General features: G+C 35.3%; 1 non-coding gene and 1 pseudogene across 1 annotated transcript; one reads left to right on the top strand and one right to left on the bottom strand.

Annotated features, from left to right (window-relative positions):
* Nucleotides 1-689: 689 nt before the first annotated feature.
* On the top strand, nt 690-21,110 carry LOC110897580 (annotated as a pseudogene).
* Nucleotides 21,111-22,473: 1,363 nt separating this feature from the next.
* Nucleotides 22,474-22,545, bottom strand: TRNAD-GUC. The gene has a single exon. It is a non-coding gene; the product is annotated as a tRNA-Asp (tRNA).
* Nucleotides 22,546-22,900: the final 355 nt, after the last annotated feature.

Raw genomic sequence — 22,900 nt, 5'->3', positions numbered from 1 at the left:
CACAACTAGATAACTTTATATAACTTAAAACTTTCTTTCAATTTCATATAACTAAAAAAAATAATTTTCTCTTATTATTTAACTAAATTGTTTTCTCAACGATAAATTCAGTGTTTTAGTTGATTATAATATCAATGTATATCCTTTACCCGTGTTTTGGATGGTTTAACGTCCCGCAACACAAAATTCTTAAATTTTTATATCATAGCGTATATAAGTGCTACTATCATGACAAACTAAACCGATTTTTACCGAACAACATTGATACAGGTCTGTATTATTGGAACCGGTACTGTATTATTGAAATTGGCACCTGTATTCATTTTTATGACTTTTAATGGATGTAAAACACGCAGTGGCGAAGCTTGACGTTTTCGACGGGGGATCGAGAACGTATATACCCAAAAAATTTTATAGAACCGGGGGGTCGAAAACGTATATATCAAAAAATTTCTATACGAAAACTACTCGGCCCTTCAAAGCTGCGCACCAATGAAAACACGTGTCATCATGCTTTTTTGCGTACCATCAAAAAATTATTTTGGATTTTCACTTTCGACTGTTACAGCGAATACATGACCAATACGACATGGATCCCACTAGCTTCACACAAACGTTTACTCTCTCGTTCTCCTCTCTCTCTCTCTATATATACCCCCGTATTTCAAACACACACAGAGAGAGTTTGAGTTTGAGTTTGAGTGCGTCGGCCATGGCAATCGCAGCATCAGTAGTTATCGTTCCTATCGGCGTCCTCTTCTTGGTCTCTGGCCTCATCGTCAATCTCCTTCAGGTTATCATCTTGCTTTTCCACTACTCCATATTTATTCTTAATTTCTAATTCACTCATTTAAACTTTATCCATACAACACTGTATATATTCTATAGGCACTTATATTCATTACTATACGACCTTTCTCGAAGAGTTTGTTCAGAAGGATTAACAGAAAGGTAGCGGAGCTCTTATGGCTGGAGCTTATCTGGATCGTTGATTGGTGGTCTGGAGTTAAGGTCATCTTCATTTTAATCACTTTGTCTTAATTTGTTCAACTTTTATTATTTTTATTTGATTCTTGATTTGTTTATGCATGTGTTTATGTGTATTAAGTAAGTTTAGGTGAGGTTGATATTACTGAAAGTCTTTTTATTAACTTGATTGTTAATTAATTTAGAGTAAATTGTCATTTTAGTCCCTGAGTTTTTGTTCAAATTGTTATTTTAGTCCAAATAGTTTTTTTTCTCTCATCTGGGTCCCTGACTTTTCCTTTTTCTTGTCATTTTGATCACATTGCCTAACTTAGTCTAAAAACCAGGTTATAACCAAGGGTAGTTTTGGCATTAAATTATTATGAGGTTTATAAATTATGTTGTAAACTACCCCTGGTTATCACTACATAACAAGTATGCCAAAAATACCCCTGGTTATAACCAGATTTTTAGACTGAGTTAGGCAATGTGATCAAAATGACAAGAAAATGAAAAAGTCAGGGACCCAAAGGAGAAAAAAAACTATTTGGACTAAAATGACAATTTGGACCAAACCTCAGGGACTAAAATGACAATTTACTCATTAATTTATGCATGTGTTTATGTATGTGAAGTAAATTAGGGCTCTGTTACAAATGCTAATCTAAGTGATTAGGAGTTAAGGTGAGGTTGATTTTAATCATTTTATTGAAGTTTTTTTTTAAATTTGATTGTTAATTTATTAATGCATGTGTAATTAGGGCTCTATTATGATTGTTGATTAGATTAAGAGTCAAAATGAGGATGATTTTAATCACTTTATTGAAGTTTTTTTAATTGGATTGTTGATAAGTTTATGCATGTGTTCATGCATATGAAGTAAATTAGGGCTCTGTTATACTTACTTATACTTATTGCTTCCAGTGATTAGAGTTGAGTGAGGTTGATTTTCTTGAAGTTTAATAATTCGATTGTTGATTAGTTTATGCATGTGTTCACGGATATGGAGTAAATTAGGGTTTGGTTATGTTTACCGATTGTGGATTTATATGACTGATAGGTTTTTTTAATCTCCAGATGATCAAATTGATTTTTGGATTACTTACTTAAACGGCTCATTAGCTAATTTATAAAACGCTATCCACACACGTTTCATATGGCGTGGTATGACATTTGAAAAATGGTCATACGGGTCGTATGACCAGGTGTTTGCAAGATGGTCGATGTTTGAAATATGGTCGATGTTTAAAATCATATGCCGTATAATGTGTTAAATTGACACGAAAATGAATGATGTGACTACGCAAACTACTGACAGAGTCATACGGCCCATATGACTATTTTTTATCCTGCCATACGGCCCACATGATGACGTTAGGTGGTTTACTGGTTTACCTATGGTTGCACCTTTTTTATTCCACAAGACTAATATTCTGAAATTAGCAAATCCCAAAATGGTTGAAAGCAACTTACTTCACCCTAAAATAAACAAATAAGAATAAACATGTTCTTTTATGCAATGCTATTTGGCTTTAAAAGATACGCATTAAGCCAATAATCTGGTGTTTTAATCTGGTTGAAAGCAACTTACTTCACCCTAAAATAAAGAAATAAGTAGTTCTTAATCTAGTATTCATGAACAGTTCGTGAACACATATATTTCTTAACAAACGAACATGAACAAGGTCTTGTTCGTGTTAATTCAGTTCGTTTGGAGCCATACTCGCTCACATGCACACATATATGTATGTTATCTCTTGATAAGTCTTATTAAAGTTTTTGGCGCTCTATTGTTGCAGATTAAGCTATACACAGATCCTGAAACACTAAATATGATGGGTAAGCTAGATATTGATTTTGTAACATGTTACTTTGGTATGTTTATTGAAGAATATTATTTTTGCACAATAGTTTTGGCTAACACCAGTTTTTAGGTAAGGAACATGCGCTTGTGATATCTAATCACAAAAGTGATATCTAATCACAAAAGTGATATCGATTGGCTCCTCGGATGGGTGTTTGCTCAGGTGATTATCCAGTATACTCCTTATTGATGCCTAGTTACTTATTCAGGAAATTTCATATATATCCTTCTAAAATTCCATACCACATTTATATATTTCTAGAACTCTAAACATCATTTACTTTTAACAGTCTATTTTACTTACTAACTAACAGAATACAATCACCTATGTAGAACCCGAACCTGACCACGTTGAACTTGCTCTCGTACAAAATGTATATTAAGCTTGATGTGTTTCATACACTGATGTTGCACCGGGTTACTTGATAAGTAGATTGCACTAACATTGTCACGGTAAACCAGAGTAGTGCAAGAGAGCGGGTGATGAAGCTCTAACAATAGATTGTGTAACCAACAAATTTTTGCCACTGCATTAGCCACCCCGCGGTGTTCGGCCTCGACGCTTGAGCGTGAGATTGTGGCATGTCGCTTTGAGCACGAAATTAAGTTGTCATCATAGTAAAAACAATAGCCACTTTTTGAGTGACGAGTATCCAGGCAACTCGCCCAATCTGCATCCGTGTAGGAGAGCAAAGAAGGATTAGTGGTCTGTTAGTCCATATGAAACAGTGCCTTGGATGTAGCGTATTATTCTTTTTAGTGCATTCCAATGACTAGTTTTAGGAGCATGCATATGAATACATATCTATTGGATCGTATAGCTAATGTCTCGGTGAGTGAATGTAAAATATATTAAGGCACCGGCTAGATTGTGATAAAGGGTAGGGTCGGTAAAGTCCTCACCCGATGAGACACTTAACTTTGCATGCGTGTCAACCGGAGTGTGTTAGGGATTGCAAGTCTGCATGCCGACTCACTTGATGATCTCAAGAGCATAAGCTTTTTAGGTGAGGAACATAGTATCTTTGTGTCATGAAATGGAGATACCAAGAAAGAAGCTGAGCGGTCCAAGGTCTTTCATTGCGAACTCACTTGCAAGGTGTGCCATGAGTTGATGATAAAGGTACTCGGAAGATGTAAATAGGAGAATATCATCAACATATAGTAGAAGGAAAGCCATATTCTGACCGTGATTGAGGATGAATTTTGCTAAAATCCCATTTTGAGAACAAAGTCAGTGAACCGTGGTACCAGGCTCGAGGTGCTTGTTTGAGGCTGTAAAGGGATTTCTTTAGACGACATACATGATCAGGAAAGCTTTTATGTCGAGAACCATCGATTGGTACATGTAAACGGTTTCATTAAGAGTGCTATGTAAGAAGGAATTTGTGACACCTAGTTGATGAACTGACCATGATTGAGACAGAGCGACGGATAGTACAGTACAGATCGTGGCTTGTTCAACCACCGAATCTAACATATCACCGCAATCAATCCCCACCGTTGTAACTAACCATCACAAATTAACCGTGCTTTGTAGCGTTCTAAGCTACCGTCCGATTTAAACTTGTGTTTGAACAACCACATGCTTCGAATAATATTCATGTGTGGTTGATTGGGCACTAATTCCCAAGTCTTGTTTTTAATAAATTATGATATCCGTTGATCATGGCATTATACCATTCGGTATCGACAAAGCATTGGTTGGGGTTTCGGGTATTGGAAAGATGGTGGAAGTATATTGGTTAAGTTATCGTTTGGGTTTTATGATACTGTCCGTGGAGCGAGTGTGCATGGTTCGGCTCATAGAGGTATGAGTAAGAGCTACAATATGTATGGGTGGCTGATGTGGAATTTGTTGTGGTTATGGGGATGAGTTAGTTTGAGTAGGCGTGAATGGATTTGTATTGGTTTCGGACGTGGCAGATTGGGCTAGGGTGGCAGTGGGTTAGGCCTAGGTTGTAGCATATTGGGTTGTGTCGGAAGTGGGTGTTGATGTGGAGATGGGGGAAGTGGCAAGGGAGTGGGCCAGGTTGGCGTTTGGGGTGTGGGGTGAGTTTATAGCGGAGTAGGCCGACTGGGAGATGGAGTAGGCTGAGGTTTGGTGGGTCGTGGAAGTAGGAGAAGTGTGGGCCATTGGGGTGTTAGAGGGGGAGGGTTGGGTCGTGGGTTGTAGTGATGGTGTTTGGATCTGAACAAGAGGCCACATATGAGACGGAAAGGGTCAGAAAGAAAGTCGTTAGTGGGGGAGCGATTAAGGTGTTGGTGAATGAAAAGTTGTTTCATCAAATGGCACATGTCGGGATATGATGACTTGTTTGGTTTGAAGGTTAAAGCATTTGTAATTGCGGTGAGTGGATTGTCAACCAAGGAAAACGCATGGGTAGGAATAGTGGTCGAGTTTGTGAATTGAAGTGGAGGGGATAATGGGTAGCAAAGACATCCGAACACGCGTAAATCATAAGATGATGTTCGGTTGTATAAAAGTTCGGTTGGGGTTTTGTTGTTGAGGTGTTTGGTTCATAAGATATGTAGGAGGTAAGTGGCGGTGTTAAGGGCATGGTACCAAAAAATGTCGAGAAAAGTGTCACACCCTGATATTTCCCGATGGGCCCGGACTTGGGGTACGTGATGACTGATATCAAATGCACAAATAGCACAGCGGAAGTCTTGGATTTAAAATACTATTACAAATTATAATGTCCGAATGTTCAAAATAATATACAAACGGAAAGTGTATAAAGATCCACAGGCGGATCGAGAATAACAAAATGAAATATGCAAACTATTAGGCTTCAAATGCAAGGAGTTGCAAATTCCTCTTAAGCATTACCGAGCACTTCCAGCCTGTTTCATAACCTTGCAACCTGTCACTTAGTCTTTTGAAGATACGTTAGTTTACACTGGCAAAATACAAATAACCGACACATTTTGAAAATATTTCAAAATCATTTGCATGTACGCAATGGTACATATATTTTCATAAATAACTTGGGATAAACTATTTCTCATGTTATCAGTTTTACAAGCTTGACAATACATATGGGGCCCGGAAACTATGCCGAGAACATGATGAACTGACACACCACTTTAATACTCTTATTGGGTTAACCCGTATTGGGTTATAAAAATTATTTTAATATAGCATTAGCATCTGTCAGGTGTATGCCTACACCCTGTGCTTAGGCCGTGGCCGCTTGCAGTTAAATGAGCCGAGGATATCCAGGACACGGTCGTATTAACCCCCAATGTTTAAGTTCAAGCAATACAAAACAGATTATTTGGATTCCCGACACATAGGTCTTTGATCCCATACCCGATCATGTGGTAATAATACACCGTATCCCAAGCCCGAATAGGGAAAATAGGTTAAGAGTATTTACCTGGTTTAGTAATCTTTCAAATCAAGATATAATAATAAGCACAACCAATATATCAATTAACTAAGCTCGGTTGCAATCTAGTGGAATGCCTTAGTGTGGAATGAATGGTATAATAACCAATTAGAATGTTAACGGGTCTTATTCAAGTCATAGACTTGGACCGGTTAACTTAAAATAATGAAAACGGTACGACACGCTAGATTAAGCGATGACCGGATAGAATGTAGTTTAAACCCTCACAAGTACTAAGACTTGTATAATATGGGTAAACTTATTTACATTCTGGAATTTGAAAAGGGTTGACCCAATTTGGTAAACTTACGTAAACTAGTTACATAAGCTAATCGTACGCGCATAGGCGGTATCAAGTAATCGGATGAGTTATAAGCAAGTTAAATATGCCAAAACATGTTAAATAAGTTACCACATCAGTAGGTTACGCACTTTGTATGTTCATTAATGTTTAAAATAGAGTTATGCACCAAAAGGGCATTTTCGGTATAATATGGCATATTTCATGAACTTGCAAAAAAACTCAAGAACTGATTATGATCAGGTAATATAACCACAGAGGGTTATTCTACACTATAATATGATCATAATGCAACTTAGAATCAGTAGCTAAAGTTGTTAATCGGGTCAGATTCGAAAGTCAAAGCAGAAGTCAAACTGCTTGACTTTCGGTTGCGAACCGACATGTAACCTGGAAATGACGGGCTGAACATGCTTAGACATGTTATAATATTAGTTACCAACTGATATGATGTCAAAAATATGTGTTTAAACATTTACAAGTTCATTTTATAAGTTTTCCGAAAACTGTGTTTTTGACTTTTTATTAAACATAACTTTGACCCGTCAATTGACCAACTTAACGTGATTTCCAGGAGGTGCCATTTTAAGGGATTAACACCTACCTTATTACGATCACGTAGCCATGTTCGATTTGAACAATGGTTGGACCATAATGGTCTAAAATGAAAGTCAAAGCAAAAGTCAATTTGCTTGACTTTCGGCTAAATTCTTAGCCTACAAAAAGAAAGAGCAGGAAAGGAACACTTACGTGTGATCCTTAGAAGAAAATAGAACTCAAAGGAGGTCCTTTTTGATCAAGAGCTTCAGATTAGAGAGTAGAGAGGAGATGTGAGAAATGAGCAAGTTGCAAAGGTTAAACATGAGTCCTATTTATACTGGAATAAGGTGCATAGGATTGTTCCCGGTGTTTGGAACTGATTTAGGATCATTCCAAGTGTCCATGGACGTGTTATGAACTGAGGATGGGTGACAAATTGCTTGCAAGGTGGCAAGAGGGCAGAAGAACTTGGGCAGCAAGCATAAACTGCCATTGGCATAAGCGCGCAGAACCCTTAATCATGCTTACGGACCGTAAGGGGTAAATCCTTGCGATCCGTATGAGACCTCCAAAACTCAAATTTTTGAGATTTCTCATATTTAGTCCCTCCACATTCATATTTCCACATCTTTACAATATTAGTCCCTCTCGTCCAAATTATTGGGCATATTTGAGAGTGGACACGTGTCATTGTATAATTCGACACAAATTTACGAGGTGTTACAAAAAGGTGCGTGAGCTAGAAGTCTTGGATCATGTTATTGATGGTTCGTATTTTCTGTCCAGCTTTGCCATTTTAGGAAGATGTGTGAGGGAAAGAGTGACGAAAGATCATGCCATGTTGGTGAAAAAACTGGTGAAAAGAAGAATTCACATATTCTTTACCATTGTCGCATTGAAATGTTTTCATTTGTCGTTCAAATTGAATTTCAATTCGTTTGTGTAAGTGACAAATTATCAAGTAGACTTGTGACTTTTTGGAGACAGGATACTTCCATAAAAATTGGTGGCCTTCCGAACTTAAAATGGGTGAAGTTCACAAGTCACTATGTATGATGTAAAAAATTTGAAAAATGTGAGTATTGGAAGTAGTAAAAGGTAACCGAACACTTTCTCCAAGTACACAAGATTGACAAATATTTTTATTCAATTCCTCAAAATCAATAGAACTTTAAAGATTGCAATAAAGGTTGTCCCATATGCCCGAGACGTTGATGCAATAGCTAAGAAGATATAGCTGCATAGGCGGATACTATTGTGGTGGGTCCAGATCCCTGCACAAGGGGATATAGATCACCGCTATTGTTGTACCAAAGGATAGGGGGCTTGGGTCTTGTAATCCTTCACAAGAAACAAATTGAGTCAAATTCGATAGAAATGGAGTTGTCGGTGGCGAACCAACGGATGGAAATTAAATTGTTGATCAATTTTGGGCATAAAATACATCTTTTAAGAGAAGGGGTGGAAAGGGTTCAAGTAGGGTTTGAGTGCCATGTCCAGTAACCGGGATGGTGGAGCCATTTCCAACAATGATATTTTTTGGCATGCTATTATTAAAGAAAAATTGGAAATTGCCTGAATTGTTTGTCATATTTCCGGTTGCTCCAGTATCCATGTAAAGAGCCGGGTCCGGTTGATTTAGTGACATTGTAAAGAGAGCTTGCTCAATGTCGGTTAAGGTAAAGGCGGAGTGGTAAGCTTGATTGGGCCTTGGGATGAGGATTTTGTTTCCGCTATTATTGTTGTTGCTGGGCCTTGGATTTGTGGTTGGATACGGGCAAGGGCAAGGTGGACAAGCCCATTGTTGAAGTTGTTGCTGTTGTGGTCACTCCAAGATGGTGGGGGATTAGGCTAGTTATAACCACTATTGGGCTATGTGGGCTACACATTATTTGGTGAATATCTATTAGCATTCCCACAGTTTCCCATACCACGACCATACTGACCACGACTCGCCCTCTGTCGTAGGAGCGGCCACGGCCACGATTGCGGTCATGTGAGAAGTCAAATCATTGGTCATTGTTCGATGTAGCCGGTGCACGAGAGGTGTTGGTGTGGAGGGCGGTACTGGCCTTTTGTGCGGCATAAAGAGCTTGTTCCACTTATCGTGTTTCAACGTTCGGCGACAGGCGGTTTGGGCGAATATTACGCATCGAGATAGTATTAATATTGTTATACAGTTCATTTATTCAATGAAACAAACAGTTAAATAGTTGCTTGTATTTTATGAAATCTATTCTTATTTTTTTATTTTTTTAAAGGCAAACAATCCTCATTCATTTGTGCATTTTCTCATTGTCATGTCAGCAATGGTTGTGCCCTTTTCTAATCTTCTTTAATTATACTGATACAGAGATCAGGTTGTCTTGGTAGCACATTAGCTGTCATGAAGAAATCATCAAAATTTCTTCCTGTAAGTATTTAAATAAATTAAATAGTAATTCTTTTTTAATAGTATGCAATTCTTTATCAGTTTTTGTTATCAACTTATTATTTGAATCCCATGCTGGACCTTGATTAAATGTTATGAAACACTTTATTCTACGATTTATCACACTAGATGTGCGGAATCCATTAGGTATATGATTGATTATGTGTACACACAAGCTAAATAAATGTTTTGTAGTGATCGGTAGTCAAATTGACAAAGTTTTGCTACAGTATGACAATTCTAGTAACCAGACGCATGAAAAGTTATGACACTTTGGCGCATGAGTCACCTTTCATGTGCTTAAACATCCAAGCACATGACTCATGTGGTTGCCCTGGTTCAAACGTAAGACCTATGCAGTTAACTACCCATACGGTTGACAACCTCAAACACATGACTCGTGCGTTTGAGTTACATAAAACACAAACTCTATCTCACTTAATACAAAACCACCAAACGCCACTTTCAAGAAACAAGACGCTTGCCAAAACGGCTACAGACGCATTATGTACTAACATTATTGAATGTTTGGCCTCTGGTTAATCTTTAATTATGTAGTTATAGGCCTAAAATAATTATTTAAAATTATATTACAACTTACAAAGATAGATCTATTGAATACATGCAGGTCATAGGTTGGTCAATGTGGTTTTCTGAATTTCTTTTTCTTGAAAGAAAGTGGGCTAAAGATGAAAGTACCCTAAAGGTGTTATTATTATCACACTTATATACATAACTTAGGTTATTTAGTGTGTGTTTTCACATTTTCACTATGTGTATTACAGGCAGGTCTTCGACGCCTAAAAGACTACCCTCAACCCTTTTTGATGGCCCTTTATGTTGAAGGGACTCGATTTACTAACGCAAAGCTTTTGGCAGCTCAAGAATATGCATCTTCAACGGGATTACCTGTTCCCAGAAATGTGTTAATTCCAAGAACAAAAGTAAGATTATAATGTGATCAAAGTTACTTTTATTATTATTATAAAACAACTGGTTGGTTTAGAAACGTCATTAAGAAAATCCATGCCAAAACGTAGATAAAAGTAATTTGTGTGGAGCGTTGATATAAAAAATGAAACGCATAAAAATCACATAACAGAAAATTTGTTAAAAATTCAAAATGATAACTGTATTAAAGTTCAGGGGCTGTGATGTAAATCAGTTAAAGAAAAAGGAAGAAAAAAAAGAAAAATAACATTATTAAAGTTGAGAGACCAAAGTGACAACCAAGTAAAATATAGGGGTGCAAATGGAAATTCACTACATAACAAAATAGACTAAAAGACAAAGAAGTTATATTTCATTTGGTTTGTGTTTTTTAATATTAGTATATAATCCTTCTAAGTTTCATAATATCACATTTAGCGGTTGTTTAGCAACATCTGAATGGTTAAGTGTTAAATTAGTAAGAGGTCTCTGAACCATTAAAAGCATGTATAATGCTTAACCGTTCAGAGTCAAATGTCTGACCAATTCAGATTAGAGGTCTTAACCATTTAGACTCTGTATAAATCTTAACCATTCAGAGGCAAATGTCTGAACCATTCAGACATCTGCTCGTGAAACAAACAGTCTGAACCATTAAGTATTAAACCAGTAAAAGGTCTGAACCATTAAGAGTCTCATTAAGAGGTAACCAAACAGCCCCTTACTCATTCAAAATACTATAAAAATCATATTTATTCAATACACATTAAAGAGAATGAAATCAATTTGTTTTAAATTAAGAAAAAAACAATAATATTTGGAATCATCTTAGCATTAATATTCTCTTTGTTTATTCAGTAAAATTGGTTCTATATTCAACATATGTGCATGTGTAACTTTTAACTTCTTTAAGAAGAGTAAAATGTTAAAATCGTCTAAGTTTAGGTTATTTTTTTAACTTTAGTTCAAAAATGAAATCCTTTGTATTTGGGTCCTTACGGTTTTATTTTTGTTGTCGTTTTCATCCAGTTGTGTAAACTGGATTAGAATTTTCTGTTAACTTCTCTCATTTTTTCGTTTTCCTCATTGAATTAAAATATATTATGGCATAAAATGATGATTATGCCCTTCATTTAAATTAGGAAAATGACAAAAAAAGAAGAAGTTTACAGAAAATTCCAACCCAGATTACCAATTGAATGAAAGTGGTAACAAAAATAAAACCTCAGGTAGGACTCAGATACAAAAAAGTTTTATTTTTAGACTGAAGTGGTAAAAATGCCATAAACTCAGAGACCACTTTAACATTTTTACTCTTTTAAGAATATACAAGAAAACTACAAGGACCATTTTAGTACTTTTACTCTTTTGAGAATATACAAGAAAACTAAAAGCCAAAACATGGTTTTTGCTCATAACCAAACCAAATTGCAACCATGGTTAGGGGCTGGTTGACAACTTCTGAATGGTTAAATGTTGAATTAGTAAGAGTATGAACCATTAAATCTTGAACCAGTAAGAGGTCTGAACCGTTAAAAATTTGACCATTCAGAGGCCAATGTCTGACCAATTCACACTAGAGGTCTTAACCATTCAGACTCAGTATAATGCTTAACTATTCAGAGGCAAGAGGCAAATGTTTGAACCATTCAGACATCTGCTCGTGAAACAAACAGTCTAAACCATTAAGTGTTAAACCAGTAAAAGGTCTGAACCATTAAGAGTCTCATTAAGAGCTAAACAAACACCCCTTACCCTAGGTCATGAAATTCTCTTTTGTTCAATTTAGCATAGAGGGTAAAAGTAGTCATATTGTGCTGTTAAAAGGTTCCATAGAAACACAACCAAATAGTTTTTTTTGGAATGATCATCGAATAAAAGTTAAAAGTTCGGTAACTCGGGGTAATCAAATGGGAAAAAGTGTTCCTATACGCCCGCGATCACAGACAGCTTTGGTAGCCCAAGCCCACCATCTCTAGTTCCGAGGGAAACCCGTCTCCCAAAAGCCCACTACGGTAAAACCTGATTGGAACCGGATTCAAACTTGAGACCAGTGACCTCAAACCCAAATCTTTTTCGGATTCATGTTTTTATATATTTAATATTTTGTTAAGAATTTTTCAGGGGTTCGTTACTTCCGTGAGGGAGATGAGATCATTTGCTCCTGCAATTATGGATATGACAGTGGCTATCCCCAAAGATTCAACCCCAACAATGCTTAGGCTCTTTAAAGGCCAGTCTTCTGTGGTAAGACTTTTCCATCGTTATGTTTTTTTTTTTTTTACCATGTAAAGTGTAATTCTAGTTCGGGTCTGGTTGACAGGGCCGTCTCCGAAAATCACAAAAAAAAATTTGGCCCTGTTCAAGATAAAAAAATTTAAGCCCTATTCGCAAATCTTCATATAATATAAACTCATTAATCATTCAATCAAATATATAAATACGAAAAACCCATAATACTACGATAATTGTTATGAAACAAATAAAACAAATTAATTGGGCCATTTTTTAAAACTTTTAAACAGTGCGATGTTTTGTTTCCTTTCCCTGATCTAGCAGGCACTCATTTTTGTTTAGACTAGTCACTTGGGCTTGTTAATTGGGCCAATTTTTTTAAAAACTTTTAAACAGGCCCTTATTTAAAAAACTTAGGGTCTTTTAGCAGGCCCTTATTAATACAAACACCCAGAATTTTTTTAAATATATATATATAAAAAATTTAAACATTTTTCGAACCCTATATTGATTTGGGCCCTGATCGCAGGCACCTCCTGCACCCCCTGATAGACGGCGCTTCTGGTTGACCTGGGTAATATGTTTTATCTGATTGCAATAATCTATTCACTACAATTAGTTTGCAACCCGGGCAATCTGAATAAAAAAAACTATTATGTAAGCAAATAAAAATACTTAAAAAAGTCTTAAACTACAAAACATGCAATTTAGAAGTAACCACACATTTGGTTGGAGACAAATTTATATATATTAATTCATATCATGGTAATGAATCACCACTTCTTTTCTATACTGTGATTTTCTTTTTCATAGTAAACTTTTGGGGTTTTCCATTTAGGTAAGAGTTAACTTTCATTTTGCTCCCTGTGGTTTGGTCATTTTAACGGTTTTGCTCCAATAGATTAAAAATAGTCATTTTCCTCCTTGATCTTTTGAGTTTGTCACCAGCTTGCTCCCTGGCTCAAACTCAGTTAAAACGTTCAATTAAAAGTAGGGGTATTTCAGTAGTTTACTCCCTGGCTCTAACTCAATTAAAACGTTTAGTTAAAAGCATAGTTATCAAAAGCGCTCGCCTGGTGCGCCTAGGCGCAATTTTCAGGCGAGGCGCAACCTTACCGCCTTGTGCCGTTAAAGGCGCTGTTCTGGTAAGCTTCCGGCCAAAAATCGACTTTCCGGCGACTATTCCGGCTAGATTCCTGCCCAGTTACCGGCGAACTTCTCCAAGTTAGTGCCACTTTCCTTATGGACAGATTTGTGGTTTTGGATGGACCAACGGAGACAGAAATTTGAAGAGGAAAGGAAGAGAAAGATGAAAGAATGAGAGACAGCATGACTTGCAAGAAAGGAGACTGTGTTTTCACTTTTGAAGAGGAGAGCAGAATTTTGCTTAAAAACTTACTTTAACAGTGTTTTGCAGAAAAAGATAGGCACTGTGCACTGTGCACTTGTGCAGAAAGGAGACTGTGTCAACAGCTACCAAAATTCATATTTCTTTCAAAATATTTTAAGTTATTATAGCAAGTATTCAACTTTGTTAGAATTTCTTTTACAAAAATTATCTTAAAAGGTTTTATTTTTTTTTTTAAACTAGTTGGATGGTTTTATTAATTTTATACACATATAAGATATATTTATATCTTTTTCAATACATAATACATTTTATTATTTTTTTCATTTATGTGCGCTTTTTTTTTCTCGGACCCTTGCTTTTTTTGCGCCTTGCGCCTAGGCCCCAGGCGAGGCCTATGCGCCTTGAGTGCGCCTAGCGCATTTGATAACTATGGTTAAAAGTCACGATAGTCGTGGTCGACTAGGGCCGTTCAAATCGCTCGCCGCTCGTCGCTCGCTCGACGCTCGTTCGGAAATTGCTCGGAAAATGCTCGTTCGATTTGACGCTCGATTGTAAACGAGCTGCTCTGCTCGGTTCGGTTTGTAAATGAGCCAAGCATGAGCAAAGGTTCGCTCGGATCGGTTCGGCTCGAATTATTATTTTTAATTAATAATTAGTATATATATACATACATACATACACATATACACATACATATATAAACATGTATATACACAAATATAAATTATACATATATATACACACACACAACTATATATACACACACATTACACATACATATATACTTAAATATAACTTAATTTATAGTTTTATATATGCCACTCTATTAGATTTTGGTCCACTATATACAAATTTACAACTATATCTATACGTACTAGCCCAACCACGCCAATAAAAAAATAATATCAAAACCTAAAAGTTAAATCCTAAACCGATAAACGACAAGCTGCTCATCGCCTCAATGTTTCATGTCCTTACCCTAAGTCGATCGTCTCCTGCTCTCAACGTAATTGTTCGTGCAATATAACCATCGCCTCATCGGCCACAACATTGTTATTCTTATGTCATGAAACGTGCATGTTTTTAAAGACAAAAACTTGAGATCAAAACATTGTCACTAGCTCTCTTAGCGAATTTCATCGGGCGACACGATTCTCCAAGTCGCTCGAACTTCGCTCGACGCTCGCTCGGAATATTTACTGCTCGAAAAATGCTCGCATGATTTAAGGCTCGGTTTTAAATGAGCCGGTCCGCTCGGTTCGGTTTGTAAACGAGCCAAGCATGAGCAAAGGTCCGCTCGGTTCGGCTCGGCTCGTGAACAGCCCTATGGTCGACAGGTGGTAGTTGCCGGTGGTGGTGGATGGTTGAGGATGGTGGTGGCCGGTAGAAAGAGTGGTTGAAAAGATGGGGGATCAGAAAAGAATTACTTATATACATGTACATAAACAAGTTATAGATGTATTTAGGTTGAAAGACTTACATGCCCTTGCTTTTATCTATAAAATTACGAAAATACCCTTTTAGTTAATGGATTTTTTGAATGGAGTTAAGAGGCGGGGAGCAAAATGACGATAAGTTAGAAAAATCAGAGAGGAAAATGGTTATTTTTAAACTATTGGGGCAAAACCGTTAAAATGACCAAAGCACAAGGAACAAAATGGAAGTTAACTCTTTAGGTAATAAAGCTTTGATTTCTAATAATTTACCACAAAAGTTATATCTGTTTAGTTTTTTTATTAGTTTTTGTTTTACTTTTTTTTTCTGGATTTAGTCGCCGTTTGGTTGCTACTTAGCACGGTGTTTGGTGGTCACATTTAGTTCCTTAGGTTTTTTTTACCCTCTCGAATTTTTAATACGTGTCAGTATAGATTCAACTTCGTCTACGTATTACGTCACGTGAGTCATTTATGTTAGAAATTCAAGTATTTTTAAGTTTTTTTTCTCAACTTTGATCGTTGTTTGATTGCTACTTAACATGATTTTACGACCCATGCCCCGCAAAGTAGAGGCTTAAGAATAGTTGTTATTACAGTTACATATTAGTGACATCATTGTGTGTTTTTGACATGGTTTCCCTTCCACTTTTTTTTTCAAACATAAATTTATATTATCTATATCTATATAATAAAAAAATTATAAGAGGAACACATGTCACTCTATGGCTTGATCTTAATTGTTTTTTTCGGTCTAAAAAATAAATATTGTGACTATTAATTAATTTAAAGTTATCCATAAGTTAGTTACACAAATTTTTAGAGACAAAATGACCCATATGTATTATTTTAATCACATAAGTTTTATCCTTTTATCTTTTCCTTTCTATATATAGGGTAAGGTTCATGCGAGAATCACCTTTATTGCGAGAACCACGAGAACCAATGTGAACACAACAAAAAATAACTAAAAAAACCTAACCTCCCCCCCCCCCCCCCCCGCCCACAAAAAAAAAAAAAAAAAAAAAAAAACTTAAACACACCCTCCCCTCCCAGCTAAAATGCTAAAAACTAAACCCCCAAAAAACCTAAAAAATTCAAAAAAAAAACACACACTTTTTTTTTATATTTTTTACATTAAAATCGTTAATTTTAGTATCCAAAAAAAAAATTTTTTGCTACTAAAAGTAGCGATTTTTGTATAAAAAATATTAAAAAAATTTGTGTGTTTTTAGCTATTTTTGGTTGTGTTCACATTGGTTCTCGTAATAAAGGGTAGTTCCTAACCGATCCTTGTCCTATATATATATTTAATATGTAAAATAGTGGGTGGAGTTTGTATCTTTTTTTCTTCATATCTTTGTATTTTTCTGTTGAATTTGTTTTTAGAGGATGTTTAATTGTTTTTTTCTTGATTTTATGTATTTTTAATAAATATAAGTGAATACTAACCTATAACAAAATAATTTATGTTAATACTCTAACAATCTATATACTGTAATATATTATAATAAAGCGTCGAGTACATTTCAGAATTTTAAATAATTATAAAACTTTCAGAATGGAATGGTATTGATTGAAAAAAGAACTGTCGTTCGGTTTGAAAATTTTAGAGTGAATTTCAAGGATTGTCCTTTATCTTTATACTCATTTTCAGACATTGTCCTTTATATTCAAAATTGACGAGTTTTGTCCTTTATGTTTTCATATCATACACGTTTTGTCCTTTAGGCCTAACTCAGTTAGTTTTTTCAGTTAAATTTGGTCATGTGCTTTGTACATGAGGACATTTTTGTCAATTCAAAGGTTGCAGAAGCTTTGAGCTATAAATCTGTCGTTGAACTTACCTTTGAATTGACAAAAATGCCCTCATGTGCAAAGCATATGCCAAATTTAACTAAAAAACTAACTGGGTTAGGCCTAAAGGACAAAACGTGTATGATATGAAAACATAAAGGGCAAAACTCGTCAATTTTGAACATAAAGGACGACGCCTGAAAATGTGTATAAAGATAAAGGACAATCCTTGAAATTCACTCAAAATTTTATTTAACAATTTAACATAATAATAAATAAAAAAAACAAATAAAATATTCTAATAAGTAAATAGTATATCAAAGTTCATTTTCTAATACACATCTTGACGACTGTATGTGTTTATCGATTATATTATATTTAACCATTACAATACACATGCTTTAAAGATATAATTGTTTTCTTATTTACTTAATATACAAAATTATTCGTATTCAAAATTATATAGTATGCATTTAATTTACAACATTTATGTACAAATAATTATATGGTTTATAATTAAATTTTCAAGGGAGTAAATTCAACGAATGTTCATTTTATTATCACATATGACATCTTTTATATAACGGAAGTCACGTGTTATCTTCTTAAGCCTTCTAAAATTTTATTTTACTGTCTCTTTCGGATATTAAATATTCGATATCACGTGTTAACTTCTAATGAACAATAGATTTTAAGAATTATATGACATGTTACTAAAAATTAATATTTTAAATAAAAATTATTTAACATGTATAACATACAGGTCACTAATCTAGTTATATATATACATATCACGTCAAGCTTGGCTACAGTGTCAAGGGGTACTTTAGGTATTTCCTCTCCAGGTCCACGTTGTCTCTTCCCACAGCTCCATGTTTTTCTGCCGTACAATTCCCTCCTCTCCTGCCATCTAACCCTTCAGAGTGCAATTGTTAAAAATATGTAAAACTTTAATAAAAACTCGAAATCATAAGAGCGAATTCACAAGTAAAATCTAAGACCTATCTTCGACTGCAAAGGAACTTCATTGTCGCCATGGACACCTGACGGAAAATGCCTACGATGCTACCACCAAAGAACACTGAAAACATGTGTGTGTTAGCGGCTTTGTGATGGCCGAAACCTTTAAATTGTGATGTCGCTGGCGATAGAGAGATGAAGACGGCGGTTGTTATGTGGTGGTGTTTAGATGGTGGAGTTGTTTTGCTGGAGTTAACAGAAAAATTACTTGTGAAACTTAAAGACGATGTGAGTGGCGTTGTTTAGATGGTGGCGTTGTTTTTTTTCCCTTTAAAAAAAAGACAATGATATATTTAAGTGAAAATGACCCTTATACCCTGATGTGAGTGGCACATGTTAAGAGTTAACACAAAAAATTAACTGCGTCAGGGCAAAAGACACCCTATGATGAGAAACTATAACATAAAGGACATCCAGTGTAACCTCATTAGTTAAAGGACAACGCCTGCAATTTTGCTTAAACTTAAAGGATGCAAAATGCAATTTACCCTTATTTAAATCATCATTATTCTGTTTTATTATCCGATAGTAATTCACTTTTAAAAATACGCACCGGACAACCTTTTTGACTCATATCATCGTGCAAGTCAAAATGAAGGATACGCTAGAAACCTTTTTTTGCAGATTCATGTCAGAGTTAAGCGTCATTTAATGAAGGATCTGCCAGAAACCGACGAAGGTGTTGCACAATGGTGTAAAGATCTTTTTGTTGCCAAGGTACATGTTTTAATTTTAGTTTGAGTAACTTGTCATTTTACTTTATAAGGTTTTGCCAAAATATTACTTTATCCAAATAGTATTTTTCTTCTATGGGTCCTGAGGTTTGCTTTTTTTTTTTTTTTAATATTTTGGTTCAAGGCACTAACTTTATCTAAAATAATCAATTAGCTCAGAGGTTTTTTTTGTCTTTTTATATAGTTTTTTTTCTTATTTCTCAAACCCTATTATTATTATTATTTTATTTTATATATTAATAATAGAAATAGTAATTTTACTATTAAAATAATATATATAGTTTTTTTTACGTTTTTATTATTTTAATTTTTTAAGTTAAATACATTTTTATATTTTTTCTTTTTTAATTTTAGTTTGAGTAAGTTGCCATTTTAGTCCTTGAGGTCTGACTTAAAATATCACTTTAGTGCAAATAATTTTTTTTTTTTTCTGCCATTTTAGTCCAAATAGTTTTTTTCTATCATTTTCATCCAACCCACTAACTCTATTAAAAAACGTCAGTTAACTTAGTGGCGTTTTGGTCAAACCACATTGTTCACCTTAGAGGCATTTTTGTCAAACCCCACCGTTGAACACCACCATCATTCCCCACCTTTCAACACCACCATCCCCACCGTTCACCACCGTTCAACAGAAACTAAAACCGAGTTCAGATCCAACAGAGAGGGGAGGGGGCACCACCGTTCAACAGAAACTAAAACTGAGTTCAGATCCAACAGAGAGGGGAGGGGGGAGGATGAAATGTGGTTTGCAGGTGCGATTTGAGAAGAGATGTGGTGGTTTAAAAAGGTGGAGTAGCGGTCGTTTACAGGTGCGATGGCATGGGGATGGTGGTATGCCAATTTACAGTGAAAATGCTATGATGGCGGTTGTTGCTGGTTTACAGTGATGGCGGTGGTGGAAATAGTGGGTGATGATGGTGATGGGGTGGGTGGGTGGTGACGGTGATAGAAGGTGTGGGGTGAGTGGTGGTGGTAAACTGACAAAAATGACTCTTAGTTAACTGAGATTTTTGGACGGAGTTAAGGGGTTGAATGAAAATGGCAGAAAAAAATTATTTAGACAAAAATGGAAGGAAAAAAAACTATTTAGACCAAAGTGATATTTTGGGTCAAACCTCAGGGACTAAAATGACAATTTACTCTATTTGTAAGGTATTCGTTATTTGTCATAGATTACTGCATCTTTTTCACGTATATATTGTGCTTCCTTATTCATTAATTGTTTTTATCTACAGGATGATTTATTAGACCAACATAAAATAGCAGACTCCTTTCCTGATTCAGAACTCGTTGATATCGGCAGACCACTGAAATCTCTTGTGGTAAGAATCGTGGGCAAAATGGTCAGGGCGGGTCAAAACGGTTAATTTTTCTTCACGTCAAAACCAGGTCAAAACGGTTAATTTTTCTTCACGTCAAAACCGCCCGTGTTGACCCAATATGCTGTATCTGATTTTGTTATAATTAATGTCATCATCATCATACTCAGTAAATCTCACCAATAGCAAAGCTAAGGTAGGGTCTGAGGAGCGTAAGATATAGACATCCTTACCTCTACCCCGTAGTGAGACCCCCGGCTTGATGGTAGTTTTGCATCAAACCTTGGACATACAAAACCGTTAAACTGCCAAACCCTGAAAACCACTTAATGAACCGTTTGGATACACATTAAAAATGCACTTTGCTTACTTCACACGTAAAAATATTTGTGTATGCAATAAATAGGTGGTTGTTTCTTGGGCTTGTCTGCTTGTACTCGGGATCTTCAAATTCTTGCAATGGTCTAATCTTCTATCATCATGGAAGGGTCTCACATTCACCGCAACCGGGTTGGGTATTATTACCTTCTTAATGCAAATCTTGATCCAGTTTTCCCAAGCGGAACGCTCATCACCTGCAAAAGTGGCCCCTGCAAGGTCCAGCAATGGTAATGGTAGTGTACAAGAAACACTACATTGAATATAACTTGTTCTTGAATTGTACTCTAATGGATCAACATCATCCTTTTCGTTTTGTGTAGTAAAAACAGTACACCTTGTGTGAATGTCGTCGATTTGATCTTGTTAACTATTGGAATCAGTTAAATTATGTCTAATTGCGGTTGCTTTCATGGTTCAGTTTCAGGATACTTTCACGCGAAAAATTATAATATTAAATACACTTAGTGGCATGGCAGACCTACGAAGAATTTTTTGATTGGGTCCCGATTTTCTTGGCTTAGTTGTATGTCTATTAAGTTTATCGGGTCAGGTCACTAATATGTTTTTTTCGAATTGAGTCTATCACCGAGACATTTTGGAATTTTGCTGTTTATACCAAAGGTCTGGTGTTCGAATCTTGCATCAATCCAACCAAATTTCTCTTGATATTTTATCATGTAAGTTTTTTCTTGGAGTTTCTGGGCTGAACTCCGAGGGAGTTATTCGAAGTTTGATAATTTTTATCTAACTTATAATAAAAGACTCCACATAATGCCACATATCATTCTCTCCTTCAATCTCATAAATTTTATTTATATTTGTTTAATAAATTTCTTTTATTATTAATATTAATATTAATTAATAACCAATATATAGATATCACTTATTTTTATCCTTAATTAAGAGTAAATTACAAGTTTTGTCCTTTATGTTTGTACCAAATTGCAGGCGGTGTCCTTTGCTTTTAAATTTGACGAGTTTTGTCCTTAACGTTTCAAAATTTGACGAGTTTTGTCCTTAATAAATAACTTTAATTTTGCAATTTAGACCATTTGTTTTTTGTTTTTTACTTTTAACTCAAAGTTTTTCATATTTTGCAATTTAATCTCAACTTCTTTTTATTTTCAATTTTGGTCCACCATACTTTTCATCTTTCCCAAGTTTTTCGTTTTGTTTTAAATTTTGTGAGTTAACGCACCATAATGTGCGTGTGGGGTTCAACATTTTTTCGTATATTTTTTCCCGTTTGACTGGTTCGTGGCTTCACATCTATTTTTCTGCGTTTGACAAGTTCGTCCAACACGCGGGTCCTGGATGGACTTAGTTATTTTTTTCTTTGTTTTACGTTTTGGTTTAATTTATCAGCAACGAGCGTACATGATTCAAAGATTTTACGTCTGCTTTTCGCTCGACGTTATTTTTGTTCCCGTTTTTATTTATTTTGTTTTTACGAGCTTTTTCGGTGTTGGTGGTCGCTGGCAATGGTATAGTATTGCTACTACTTAACACAGTTTTATAACAACCGTTGCAACGCAGGGGCTTAATACTAGTTACATAAAAAAGAATCTCAAAAAATATATCCTTTTGTTTTTATTTCAATAAAAAAAATGAGCTTAATACTAGTTACATATAAAAAGAATCTCAAAAAATATATCCTTTTGTTTTTATTTCAATAAAAAAATGGGCTTAATACTAGTTACATATAAAAAGAATCTCAAAAAATATATCCTTTTGTTTTTATTTCAATAAAAAAATGGTGCCAAAAAAATATTACGCCGTTGCCGGGGATCGAACCCGGGTCACCCGCGTGACAGGCGGGAATACTTACCACTATACTACAACGACCTGTTGATTTATATACATCATACGGAAGTTTTAACTCTTAAGTGATTAAGTTGAAAATCAAACGCATAAGGTTTATTTTTAACTCTTAAGTGGGCCTGTTACTAATATATTCTATCTGATAAGACTATCTCCAATGCTAAGGGCGCCCTTAGACGCCCTTAGCTGCCAAATCAGACGTCACGTCATATTTTATAAATCCTTACAAATCCTTAAAAATCCTTACAAATCCTTAAAATCACCCAACTTTACCTCCAACCATACAAACATCCTTACATATCCTTATGTTTTCCACATCATCACCCATTTTTTCTTTAAATTTAACTATTTGAGTTAGTAAAATGTATTTAAATCATTA

This window comes from Helianthus annuus, chromosome 13 (assembly GCF_002127325.2).
Source record: "Helianthus annuus cultivar XRQ/B chromosome 13, HanXRQr2.0-SUNRISE, whole genome shotgun sequence".
Lineage (NCBI taxonomy): Eukaryota > Viridiplantae > Streptophyta > Magnoliopsida > Asterales > Asteraceae > Helianthus > Helianthus annuus.
This window is presented reverse-complemented; position numbering and strand designations above follow the sequence as displayed.